Raw genomic sequence first — 14,015 nt, 5'->3', positions numbered from 1 at the left:
CCTCACTAGATAGCTGGTAGGCCTCAATCTCCCCAACTCTGACAGCCACACATACAGAAAATCCACTGATCACCAGCAACTCTGATGAGAACATTCACTGACCTGACCGAAGCTTTTGAGTCAGTAAATTGAAAGACTCTGGATTGTCTCTAGAGATCTGAATATATTAGGAAGTTAATCGGAATCCTGCAACTGCTTTATGATGATATTACAACAATTGTCTTGAGTGGGAGATCTGAAAAAGACACCTTCAAAATCTGGACTAGCATCAAACAAGGCCATGTGATTGTAAATAGTATGGGGGCAATCTACCTGACAGTGTTAGTCACCTCGTCAAAGATCAACTTGCCCACTTGAGCTCTAAATAACACTTAAATAGAAATATCAATCACCGTGGTGCCAACACTAAATTAACCACCAAAAGACACACATGGCCTGCAGTATGTGAATGACTACACTACACTAGATTGTTAAGCCATTCTTGATCTCTGTTTTTTCATATAAAAAAACTTGGTTTGTCCTTAAGTGTTGCCATAAATAAAACTAAGATATTAACCCAGACCTGGTCAGTTAATTATTCCTTCCCTCACATACATTGGAAATATGTTGAGCACTTCCCATACCTTGGCAGCCACCTCTCTCAAAAAGGCTACTGCTGAGGAGATTCATCATTGGATTAGCTGCACCAGCTCAGCCATCTAAAAGTGTTTAACAACAAAGGCCTCCACAAATCAACAAAATCTAAGCATACAGAGTATTTATCTTCATCAAATACTTGTAATGAAGGGGGACCCGAACTCCATATCAGTGACAAGACGTGTGCTGGAGAAATTTCACCAATAATGCCTCAGCTGAATTTTCCAGATTCAGTTGGGAGCACCATTGAACAAATGTCAGTGTTCCTCTAGCAGTCAGCTCTGCAAGCATTCAGGCAAAACTCTTGCAAAATTAACAGTGATGGACTGGACAGTACATCCAGATGGCTGAAATGCATTTCCCCACCAGGTTCTGTTTTCTCAATTCTCAAACGGTCCGTACCAAGGAACTACAAAGAAAATTCAATAAAGAAACTCTGAAGCTTTTTTTGAAGCATGGCAGAATTGATGTTAATACCTGGCAGTATTGAATAACAATCATTCAAAAGAGCAACAATTTGTTCATCAAACTGTATCATGCTTTGAATCAAGTGTTTTTGATGAGGTAAAGCAGTAGCAGGAAAGCAAAGTAAAATAAATCCTGCACTTTGGATCCCACTACCTCATGGAACAATCTATCTGATGTGCCCAAAAATCTATGGGTCAAGCATCAGTCTGTTTAATCATGAGGGCTCATGGCAGAAACTTGCAACCCTGAGTAAATGTCATCCTCAAATCACGAAACAGCCACAAGATCATATGACTGCCTGGTATTTAATTCTGTCACAGGTAAATGGAAGGCCACCATCTCCCCATTTCTGATGGCAAGGCATGCTGGACCCCCATTGTTCTCCAGCAGTTCCTCCTCTGCACAGGTTATTTGAGCAAAGGCTGCAGCATTACCCCCCCCCCAATTCTCCACCTCTTCATGGTGTACTCTGCTTTCTGCCCCTGCAAAGCAGGAATGAAGGAAACTATAAATGAGAATAATGGAATATATTCATCCAATTAGTGACAGCATTTATTATGGGTGACTACAAGAGTGAGGAATGATATTACATAATAATGAGTGAGTGTCAATGATAGATGGACAGTGAGGAAGTGCATAAACAGAAGGATAAGTAGATCTGCAAGACAGACTTGTGCAAAGAATGAAGAATATAGAAAAAGGATTAGGCCATTCAGCCCATAAAACTAGTTCCTCCATTCAATGAGATCATGGCTGATCTGTGGCCTAACTCCATGTACCTGCCTTTGGTTGATATCCCTTAATGTTCTTGTGTAACAAAATTTTATCTATCTCAGATTTAAAATTAACTGCCATTTGTGCTAGATCTCCAAATATCTACCACCCTTTGTGTGTAGACGTGCTTCCTAACATTTCTTCTGAATGGTCTGTCCCTAATTTTTGGACTATGCCCTTTATCTGCTTACCTACTTTGTCATTATCCAGTATGTCCATTGCTATTAATGTTGTGAAGACTTTAGTCAGATCACCCCTTATCTGTCTAAATTCTAGAGAAACCAGGCCGCATATGGGTAATCTCTCCTCATAATTCCTTAAATCCAGGTATCATTTTTGTGAACCTATACTGTATACCCTCCAAGACCAACATAACCTTCCCAAGTTGTGGTGCCCAGATCTGCTCACAATACTGCCAATGGGATCTAATCAGGGTTTTGTATAGATGTAGAATAACTTCTGCATTCTTATACTCCAGTGTACAAGATATAACTTCTGAGAGCACTGGAATAGACTTGTAATGCAGAGTGAGAGGGTAAGGGTGACAGGCACATCAGGATGCAGGGCAATGTGCTATTGCTCCCAATTTTTCTGACTACTCAACACATTGACTGGCTTCTTGCACTAGATAGCTACTGCTCCTGACCAGATCAGCAAATGCCTACTTGGCTTTCTTTGTCTCAGCTGCAAGTTACTTCCTTCTGTCACTAATGAAATATATTTCGGTCTAGGTGCTTAACAACTCCTGGCAGTATGTCTGAAGATATATTACTGAAGTGAAACTTAGTTTCCACTCGTATCAACTCCATAGCAAAAGGTCTATGGCTTTCCATGACAACTCAAAACCGCTTCAATTTACATGGGACGAAAATTTCACCATGCTTATCACCATGACACTCACTGAGACTAATTGAATGAAAACCTTGCAATAATATAATGCATTGGGAGAGTTAAAAGACGTTTGACAGGAGTGCTGCATCTAGTTCAGGTTCCCAGGCACCAAACCCCAACTTCCCATATTCTCAGTTCTGCCCTCCCTCTGCCCCAGTGTATTTTCTTAGTAAATTCCAGCCTTTTGTATCTGTTATTTCTCTATATATACTATATAGAAAAAGTACAGTGCAAAGTCTTTTGCTAGAGTAAGATAATGTTTTAGTATTAAAGTTCAAATCACTAATTATACAAATTACAGCTAGTCCCCTTAGATGAAGGGTCAATAACAAGAGGTTAGACTTTTAAGGTGAAAGGCAAGGGTTTTACAAGGGATTGAGGAAAATTGCTTTTGTTCCAAGGTTAGTGAGGTCTTGAATGCACTACATGGGAGCCTAGTTAGAGGCAGGTAACCTCAACCTTTAAAAAGTACTTGGGTGAACACTTGAAGTGTCATAACATTCAAGGCAATGTACCAAGTGTAGATTTATCATAGTTTTCGTGATACAGACTTGATGGACCGAAGGGTCTCCTCTGTACTTTATGACATAATGATACTTCTCAAACTTCTTTCTGATATGACCCCATTTTGATGTTTCCCACTTCGTGTGACTCAGGATTGACAATCTGAGGGGAGAATTGTGGTGGGAGAGAGTTGGGATGAAGCTTCAGTTGTTGAGTTGGGGAGAAAAGAATTAAATGGGCCCTATTTCACGCTCCCATTCACTTCCTCACTCCTCCACCTTCCTTCCTTCATCTCCATCTCCCCTTTAGTCAGCTCCCTATATTCCCCCTCCTTTACCTGTTCATCCCCTCCTTCACCACCCATTCACCCTCTTTCATCCTCCCCCCACAATCTCCCTCCTTAACCCTTTCCATTTCCAATTCCAACTCATTCACCTCCCATCTTCCCCCTCCTTCACCAATCCCCGATCTCTGTTAAAGGAGGAATTGATGAAAAGATAGGGTTTTTCCAAAAATAACCCCAACCTATCAATAGGCTTTGTTGCAGCAGCAGTAGTGCAGTTTCTCACAACATTCCATTAGACCATGCCATCAACAAAAGAAGCAAAGATTTAAAGGGGTGTCAAAGGGGTCATGGACCATAATTTGGAAAACTCTATGCAATATTGTCTTCACTTTGAATCCTGGAAAATACAGGAGCTTGGCATGTGCAAAGATCCATCCACAGATTTATGGTGCAGCACTTTTCATCAATATCATTTGAGTTGGGAACTGGTAGAATAAATTACTCATCCAATTTCCATCTCCACTGGTTACAAACCCATTCCATTGGTTTCCGTTGATCAGACAAACAAGGGCGGGAGTTGCAAAGAGACAGAAAATACTCCAGATGCTGGAATTCAAAGTAGACAGGCAGGAGTCTGGAAGAACTCAGCAAGCCAAGCAGCATCAGGAGGTGGAGATGTAACATTTCAGGTGTAACCCTTCTTCAGGACTGAGGGTGGATATAGGGAGAACTGCAGATAAAGGGGGAGGTGAGGCCAGGGTGGTGAAGTGGGGATAGGTGAAGACAAGCAGAGGGTATGGCCTGGTTGGTCAATGGGAGGAATGAATCTGGTGGGTGGCTGGTAGGAGTAAAGGGAGGAGAGGATTATTTGAAATTGGAGAACTCAATGTTGAGTCCTCCGGGCTATAGGCTGCTCAGATGGAGGATGAGGTATTATTCCTCCAATTTGTGGGGTTTGGTTCTAGTAGCAATGGAGAAGGCCAAGGATGGTCATGTCGGAAAGGGAGTGGGAAGGGGAATTAAAATGGACAGTGACTGGGAGGTCTGGTCGGCCCCTACAGGCCCGGCTGAGATGCTCGGTGAACCAAGTTGCAAAGAGCCAGAAACAGCTGTATGTTTCTTCCCTGGCCACACACCATTTTTTTCTGAACCATTCCTTCAATATTATTAGATCAAATCCTGAAATCACCTTCCTAACAGCAATGAAGGTGTATATATATATATATATATATATATATGGATTCAGCAGTTCAAGGCAGCTCCTTCTCAAGATAGTGTTTAGTGACAAGTATTGACAGCATAAAAGAATATGAAAGGAATGAATTTGGGGTGGCACAGAGGCTCATAGGTGCCTCATAGTGTCAGAGGTTTGATTCCAGCCTTGGGTGACTGTCTGTATGGAGTTTGCATGTTCTCCCAGTGTCTACAGTGGCTTTCTGCCAGATGCTTCAGTTTCCTCCCACAGGACAAAGATGTGCAGCTTAGGCGGATTAGCCATGGTAAATTGCCCTGTGGTGTCCAGAAATGTGCATGCTATGTGGGTTAGGCATGGTAAATATCAAGTTTATATGATTTGGTGGTTTCTGTATTTGTGGGTGATTTTCTCCATCAATGTATTGGTGAAATCTCAGAAATAAACTACTCAAAAATCAAAATGGTTTTCTTTTATCCATTACACAATACATACTCTATCCATGGGAATGCATTGTGCTTGTCATAGACTGTGCACTTTAGGTGCATATTAGCATAAAACTTCAAAACAGTTAACTATTCTACATTAAATGTTCATTAGAAAAGGCTTGATTTAATTCCATCAAATTTTTCTGCATGTGAATATTTTATTAAGTTAAATTATTTAACAATTCCAATTGTTAACTATTAATTTTTATGTTTTACCTATTTTCGCACCTCAACTTGGATATATGGTACAAATTTAATGTAACATATACACACTCACTTAGCTCAACCCAATGACAATGGTACTAACAGTTATTTAAATTGCATGCATCATAGAATATGTGATAAAAACTTAGGAAAATCCCAAAGTTGTAGTCCACTTAATGTCCGCCAGTATACTGCGGACATTCCATTATAGGTTGGAATATTTCTAGGAGAAAGTGAGGACTGCAGATGCTGGAGATCAGTTGAAAAATGTGGCGCTAGAGAAGCACAGGTCAGGCAGCATTCGAGGAGCAGAATAGTTGATGTTTCAGGCATAAGCTCTTCATTACTGGAATATTTCTAGTCTTTTTCATCAATTTAGGAGAATCATGTGAGATGGCCAGTGAGGATTTTCCAGACATTGAGAGAAAAAAGAAATCTCATTTCCAGGTGTTGAACAGTGAGGTGAGATATTGCTGGTGAGTGATGACCCAAAGACTCAAAACTACCTGGACTGCACCTCCTCCCACCCAATATCCTTCAAGAACTCTATCCCGTTCTCCCAATTTCTCTGTCGCACCTGCTTGAACGAGGAGACATTCCACGCCAAGCATCCCAGATGTTTACCTATTTTGAACAACATGCCTTCCCCGCCATCTAGATAGCTCTCCATTTCATTACCTTCATTCCCCATTCCACTGTTCTAAACCCTCCCCACTCCAAATGCAATAAAGACAGAGTCCCCTTGTCCTCACCTACCACCTCACCAGTTTCAGCATCCTATGTGTCATTCTTAAATACTGCTGTCAACTCCAACTAGACTCACCGCCAAGGACATCTTCCACTTCCCAACCCTCTCTGCCTTTCAAAAGGACCATTCCCTTCGCCAATCCTTGGTTTGCGCCACTCTCCTCACTAACCCCCCCTGAACCCCTGATACCTTCCCCTGCAACTGGGAAATATGCAAAACCTGCTGGCACAGCAACCCCCTCACCATCATCCAGGGCCCCAAACTGTCCTTCCAGGTGAGACAGAGGTTCACCTCCTCTCTTCCAACCTAGTTTACTGCATCAGTTACTCCCAATGTGGTCTTCTCTGCATTGGACAGACCAAACATAAACTAAGGGAATGTTTCGTGGAGCATCTCAGCCGGGCCCGCAGGGGCTGACCGGACCTCCCAGTCACCACACAGTTTAATTACCCTTTCCCACGTGATCATCCTTGGCCGCCTGCATTCCACCATGAATTAAACAGAAAATTGGAGGAACAACAACTCATCTTCCATCTGGAAAGCCTACAGCCCGGAGGACTCAAAACTGACTTCTCCAATTTAAAATAACGTCCCTTCCCATCCCCTGACTCCCTTCCCAGCCCTGCTCCCTCCCTTCTATTCCTCTCATTGACCATTCCTTCCAGCTACCAACCAAATTCATCCCTCCCATCGACCAACCAGGTTGTACTCTCTACCAGTCTCCACCTATCCCCACCTCCCTTATCTGAAGCTCCCCTTATACCCACGCTCCCGTGCCCCCGCACCCCCAGTTCTGAAGAAGGCTTACACCCAAAATGTTGTCTTCTGCACTTTCTAATGCTTCCTGGCTTGCTGTGTTCTCCCAGTCTCCTGCCTGTCTACCTTGGATTCCAGCATCTACATTTTTCTGTCTCTAGTGAGTGAGGACAGACCTATTTTCCATCCTTGTTACTGTGTCCATTCTCCTCACTGACATGCAGTTTCAACCCCTCTTCCAGTAGCCTAGAAACTAGGCTATGACAATTCCAAAGTGAAAGGTCAGTGGTAAACTAGTGACTCCAGCTCACCACCCATCTCAGGCATGCTCCATGGGCAGCAATTGCATGCACCACCTATACAGTAGAATATCCAGATCCTCATCAGCAAAGCAGCATGCCAATTTCCTTCTGCCCAAAATGTTTGGATCAATTGACAAATGTGCAGGGCAGCTGTGAACTGCCAGTGCTTGACCAGGTACATAACTGGGCTTTAAAGATGCAAGGAATCACAGAAAGTCCCAGTTAGTGGCCAATAAATCCACTAGATGCAAGGGTTATGAGGTTTGTGGATCAGTGGGTGAAGTTGGAGAGCTGATTCCTGGAAGTATTCTTGTTAACGTCATAGAAACATTGGAATCTGGGGCTCAGGGTTTGGACAACAGTGATTTGTGGTCAGGCTGTAATCCAAGGAAGACTGAGAGCATATGGGGAAATTGTGGGAATTGTCAGTGATGGGGAAATCTGAAAGCGTTGTCGGAATGGGCATGCCTTTACTGTAGTGCCTAAAGCTGTGGGTTCTTACAGCACTGTTGGACTGGATTTAGGATCTGTAGCAATAAATCATGTTAGGTTAAACAGCAAGTTAGTGGAAGCACATATTTGAGCATATTCTCACACTGGTGGGGTGTCCATGCATAATCATAGATTATACTCCCACAAATGCCCAATGGAGCAGAAACAAACCTGTTAGTGAGAGCTATCATTGAGCATTAAAAAGCCTGTGCCTACATCAGGAATATAGCAGTTACAATTTGATAAGGGACATATAAAGGCTGTGACTGCAATTTTAGAAAATTTTGATGTAGACGTGGCCCGTACCTGCTTATACCAAAATGGCCCATGCCTGCTTATACAAAATGGCTAACAAGGGTTAGATAGAATGAAACAGCATGTTTCAACATTAAGACATAAAATGGCTGACGAAGAGCTATTCTGAGACCAGTGAAGGGACCTTGCGAGCAACCATCCAAGACAGTTTTGGTAACATGATGCCGACAGACAGACAAGTGATTGATCCCAGCCTCATTAATGAAAAGATGATAGTCCCAGATATGAATAACACCAGATATGAGTCTCAGCCCACGAACCAGCCAGATTGCCTCTGTTAGCTGTTGTCTTTGCAGCTGCTTAAGTTATTCTGTAGTAAATAGTTGTTTCTTTAAAGTTACTTGCAATATTAAGAAATAGGTTCTAGTTAAATGTTCTTCAGATAATTATAGAAGTAGTTTTCAACATAAAGGATAAGTACACATAACCAAAGTAAAATACAAGCATTAGGGGAAAGACATTTAAACATAGATGTGGAAGTTAATTAGCCTCAGGAAATACTTTCTCTCTAAAAAAATACCCAGTATGAAATAGATTAGTTGCACCTTATTAATTACAAGGTGCTAACAGTAGAACTAGCTATATACCCCTACACTTTATATCTAACTTTATAACATACATTAATATTACAAATTGTATAGCAAGGAGTTAAAACTGTCTTTTGTATTTTTACATATACTTAGGGCAGTGGGAAATACAATATATAATAGAATTTAAGATGTCCCTAGAGATAAGCAAGCCTGAGACAGGAGTATTGCCAGTAACTCTGGAATGCAAATGAATAAGATGCATAGCAAGACCCCAAGGCCTAGTGATTATAGTGTTTAATAAACACGATAAGATCATTGGAACCTGGCATTGTCCATAGCGATGCCCATCATTGATTAAGTGTCTTGGAATTGGGTATATGAAATAAGAGGGAAGGTCAGTAACTACACGATTTGATTATTGTAACAAAGTGTATAAAAATGCTGCTTTTTTACCATAAAATCAGAATGTATCATTAATCTCTCTTTCAATCTGAAGGAAAGATTAAGAGAAAAATTGCTTTCTCATAGAGGCTGGATTCGAGGAAGATCCTATGGCTCTCTCCCTGCATTGATCAGTTTCTGCTTGAATAAAAGTCTGCCACTTGCCCGAATCCCACCTGCCACTTGAGTCTTCATCCCCGGTCAGCGCTACGCTCCTGTTCACTACACGACTCAAAACATAATGGGTTAGAAATTCTATTAAGCTCCATTTGTTTCATTAATAAAATGGATGTCTAAATGTTCAGAATGGTGGGCAGTATGTACATGTCTCAATCATACCAGAGATGCAGCTATTGGCTATTTGGATCATACTCCATGATTGCATGCTATAAAAATTAGATTAATCATTATAACATTTAAATAGAATTTTCTTTGCAGATGCAGGATCTTTTTTTGTAAACTTGATTTGCCCCAGTGCCTGATTAGTCACAAAATAAACATACTCAACATAAAATGGCGGCAATTCATTAGAACTGCCGTGGACGGCTCTGCTTAACAGCCAAGGCATACTGGTGTTTTTTGGCAGCCCTGGCTAACTTCTATGAGAGAATTGTTAATTTAAAACTTTCAGAACACATATTTGTTCATATTTTGGAGTGGGGAGATGACAAAGGGAAAGGGAGTGAGTAAACAGCAGCAGGGAGGACACTCCCCTGCAGCACCGATCATGCCAGAGGCTGTAGCAGCAGCCTCTCCTGAACTCCAAAAGGATTTCGCGGACCCACAGGAATTGGAGACTTACCACAAAAGTTGAGGCTGCATTCGAGGAGATCCGTACCCAGATTCAACCCATCGCGTCCATGCTGCAAAAACATGAGTGGGAGCTCCAGGACTTTGGGACGCGGATGGAGGAGGTGGAGGGTCGAACCACGACCTCAGAAGCGGTGATTGAGTCCTCAACGGATGGATCCAGGCCCTGGAACAGCAAGTGCAGGCCTTGCGAGATCAGATCAACAGCCTCAAAAATCGAGGCCGGAGGATGAATCTACAGATTGACAGGCTCCCGGAGGGTGAAGAAGGTGGGCAGCCAGTCAGCTTCTTTGAACACTGGCTGCCGCAGTTCCTGGGCCTTCAAATCGAGTACGGCAGGCTCCACATTGCAAGGGCCTATCGGGTGGCGGTGCGCAGGTCCAGGCTGGTCCTAGTGCACTTCCTCACATACAGGGACAAGCAAAGAGTGATAGAAGCCTCCAGGTTACTGGGAAAAGACCCACAGGCACTGCTGCACAACGGGTCAAAAATCATGTTCTTTCAAGATTTCTCGGCAGCTGTAATCTGAAAGAGGAAGTCCTTCGATGAAGTTAAGAAGAGGCTGAGGGACCTCGGTATCCAGTATTCCATGAGGTACTCCACAGTGCTCCGTTTCAGCCACGAGGATTCGGTTTGTACATTTGACTCGACGGATAAAGCCAAGAACTTTGTGGACACTTTAAAAATAGACCAACTGATATGAAGAATATGGTTAATGTTGATCCTCTTTTCCTACTTACCCTGTGTTTTCCCTTTTCCCTTTTTTATTCCTCTCTAATAATTTTTAAAAAATATCTTGGAATATGTTGTTCCTATTAGATTTTTATAACTGGATTTTAACATGGGAAATGTTATGGGTGCTCTTTGTTGTCTTCCCCTTTTTTTTGTTCTTTTTCTCTTTTAGTCATAATTCGGGTCAATGTGGAGCCGGGGATGGGTGGAGTGCTTATCCTGACTTTGTCTTTTTCTGTTGATTTAAGGATCATCTCCTTGTTTACTTACTTATTTTTGCCTGGCACATTATTAGAGCAGATGAAAGATGAGCAAGAACACTTTGTGGTACTTAAGGTCCTAATACATGGTGAGGAATAGGGCATCTTAAATGTCTACCGTCCCTCGGCGCATCCCCACAAATTTTTGATTAGTACCTTCTCTAAGTTGAGTGCCTTTGGAATATGGCACATTATTTTAGGAGGGGATTTTAATTGCCTTTTTGGATCCGACAGTGGACAGGATGCCTAATGGGACCCCAACTATCTCTTCACAGACCAAGCAGGTGACTGACTTATTTGAGGAGTTGGGGCTGGTAGACATTTGGAGATGTCTTCACCCTACCAGCAGGGACTTCACCTTTTATTCAAACCTGCATAAATATCACATGAGGATTGATCTTTTTATGGCTCCCTTGACCCTTCTGGATCCGATTATGAGTTGTAAAATTGTGAATATATCTATTTCTGATCATGTGGCAGTATATGTGGAGGTTAAGGCCAAGAGTGAGGGGCTAGGTTCACTGCACTGGCATCTGGTTCCTTTTCTCCTCAAGGATTCCAAATTTGTGGAATACCTTTTGAGGGAGTTTCAGGAGTTTTTGACTATCAACTCAGGCACAGCTAGTTTTCCGTGTATGCTATGGGAGACTGCTAAGGCCTTTGCTAGGACTTTGCTAGGCCTTTGTTTACTATTCAGCTAGTCAAAAACGACAGAAGGGGAACAGCAGCAACTACTTGAGACGTGGCTGAAAGCCGCTGAGGCGGCACATTTTGCATGGCCTTTGATGACTAAGCTGCAGCAGATCACAGCCCTCCGGGCTGCCCTGAATTCAATACTTACACAAACCACAAAGAAAGAACTTGCTTTTGCTAGACAATGGCTGTTTGAGTATGGGGATAGGCCAGGGAAGTATTTAGCGTATCTGTTATGGAAAAAACATGTTCCCCAATCCATTACTGCAATTAGAGATAGTGCCGGGGTCCTTACATACGATGCCAAAAGGATTAATGAGGCTTTTCGGAGTTTTTACTATGAATTGTATCAGTTTGAGGGTTGCAAGGAGAGGTGGACCAAGACGGAAACCTTTTTAAGAGCCTGGACCTCCCGAGGGTAACCTTGGAACAGGCCTCTCTCCTTAATGTCCCCTTGACTGTTCAGGAAATACAGGAGGTAGATTAGGCAACTTCAGAGTGGGAAAGTGTCTGGCCCTGATGGTCTTCTGGGTGAGTTTTATAAGGAGTTTGAAGGGCCAATGCTGGAAATGTACAATCACTCCTATATGCATGAATGCCTACCACCATCTTTGAGAGAAGCTAATATTTCCCTCATTCTTAAGAAGAGGAAGGTTCCTGAGGATTGTGCTTCATACAGGCCCACCTCTCTATTAAATTCAGATTTTAAGATTCTGTCTTAAGATTTTGGCACTGAGATTGGAGAAGGTGTTGCCCTATACTGTCAAAGAGGACCAGACAGGTTTTATAAGGGGCCGTAAGTCCTCTATTAATGTTAGAAGGTTGCTGAAAATGGTCCAAGTATGTCAGCGACAATCATTTCAGGGCTTGGTGATTTCCTTAGATGCAGAGAAAGTGTTTGATCGGGTAGAATGGCTGTATTTCTTTTATGTCTTAGAGCATTTTGGTTTGGGTGGTGTCTTTGCTAGGTGGGTGGAGGTTTTATATCGCCACCCTCTGACCATGGTCATCGCCAATGGGGTGAAGTCTGGGAACTTTAGGATTGGCAGGGGTAGTCATCAAGGCTGCCCTCCCCCCCCTTACCGTTGTTGTTTACATTGGTGACAGAGCCGCTGACAGAGGCCATTCGTCATAATGTCCACATAACCAGTCCGGAAGGGAGATCGATGGTACACAAGATTACACTATATGTGGATGATGTGTTTCTGATTTTATTGGACCTGATGACCTCAGTACTCCATCTAATACAGTGTATTAATTCATTTGGGGCTATTTTAGGATATAAGATCAACTTTGCAAAGTCGGAGGCTATGCCTTTGGGAACCTTAAGGATGTGCCAGAGGTTGAAGGTGGCCCTAGGTTTCCCGTTAAGTGGTCACGGGCGTGTTTCCAATACCTAGGTACTTATATTACCCCCATGTTTGATCGATTATTTCGGACTAACTTTGTTCACCTGCTTGGCAATATTAGGCGGGATTTCCTGAGATGGGAGGCTCTTCCAATTTCATGGTTGGGCTGAATAGCCCTTATTGAGATGAATGTCCTTCATCGTTTGCTTTATCCCATGCGTATATTCCCTATAATGTTTCCCAGGTCAATGTTGCAGAAACCTATGGTTGGTTTAGTTCTTTCATTTGGCATTGTGGGTGGCCTCTCATCAAACTTATTAAATTGCCTCAAAGATGGGGAGGAGTTGATTTCCCAGACATGAGGAGGTATCAATTGAGTTCCCTGCTGTCCTTTGTGTGGACTGGGCAGGTAACAATCCAGCCTCAATACAGCTGGATACGGAGGCCTCCCAGGCAAAGTGCCCTCTTATTAACCTGTGTTCATGGATAAGATAAGGACAGTTATGGACCACTGTTGGACCCTATTGTTATTAGTACGGTCAAGGCATGGAGGGCGATGTGTCAGAGTGAGGGTTGCTTATCCAAGACTTCGCCATTCACTCTCATAGTTGGTGTGCTGAGATGCCGACGAGGGATAATGGACTCAGGGTTCAAACTATGGGCAGCAAGAGGAGTTTCCAGTTTGGGAGAGCTATTTGAGGGGGTGGTTATGATGTCTTTCATGCAATTGAGCCGCAAATACGGGCTGCCCAGCAGAGATCTTTTCCATTTTTTTCAGGTTAGTCATTTCATCCAGAAGAAGACTAAACTTCTCACTAAGCCCTATAAGTCTGATACAGAGAGGTTGTTGCTACATTCGACAAGTGTCCTCTACCGCCTACTGGGTGGTAGGGTCTGGCAGGATATTACCCAGTTATATGAGGTCTGGGAGCAAGAGCTAGGATTGGAGTTGTCATCTGAAACGTGGGAAGACATATGGGAGAACATGCGAAAGATCTCAATCTGTAATACATGCTATGCAGTTAAAAGTTTTGCACAGAGTTCATCTGGCATCTGACCGTCTGGTGTAGTTTAAAAAAAGGGGCATCTCCAATGCACCCCAAATGTAAAATAAGTGTAGGCACTCTTACGCATTGCTTCTGGG

General features: G+C 42.8%; 1 long non-coding RNA gene across 1 annotated transcript in view; it reads right to left on the bottom strand.

The window, feature by feature from the left end:
- The window catches only part of LOC148139922 (uncharacterized), a 41,721-nt gene extending 31,441 nt beyond the window's left edge, over positions 1–10,280 (bottom strand). The window contains exon 1 of the long non-coding RNA XR_015753328.1: positions 9,830–10,280. This is a non-coding gene — a long non-coding RNA (uncharacterized LOC148139922). The remainder of the gene's footprint in view (positions 1–9,829) is intronic.
- Positions 10,281–14,015: the final 3,735 nt, after the last annotated feature.

Source organism: Chiloscyllium plagiosum, unplaced genomic scaffold, assembly GCF_037043375.1.
Source record: "Chiloscyllium plagiosum isolate Xiang-an unplaced genomic scaffold, Cpla_swu_hap1 HiC_scaffold_36, whole genome shotgun sequence".
Lineage (NCBI taxonomy): Eukaryota > Metazoa > Chordata > Chondrichthyes > Orectolobiformes > Hemiscylliidae > Chiloscyllium > Chiloscyllium plagiosum.
This window is presented reverse-complemented; position numbering and strand designations above follow the sequence as displayed.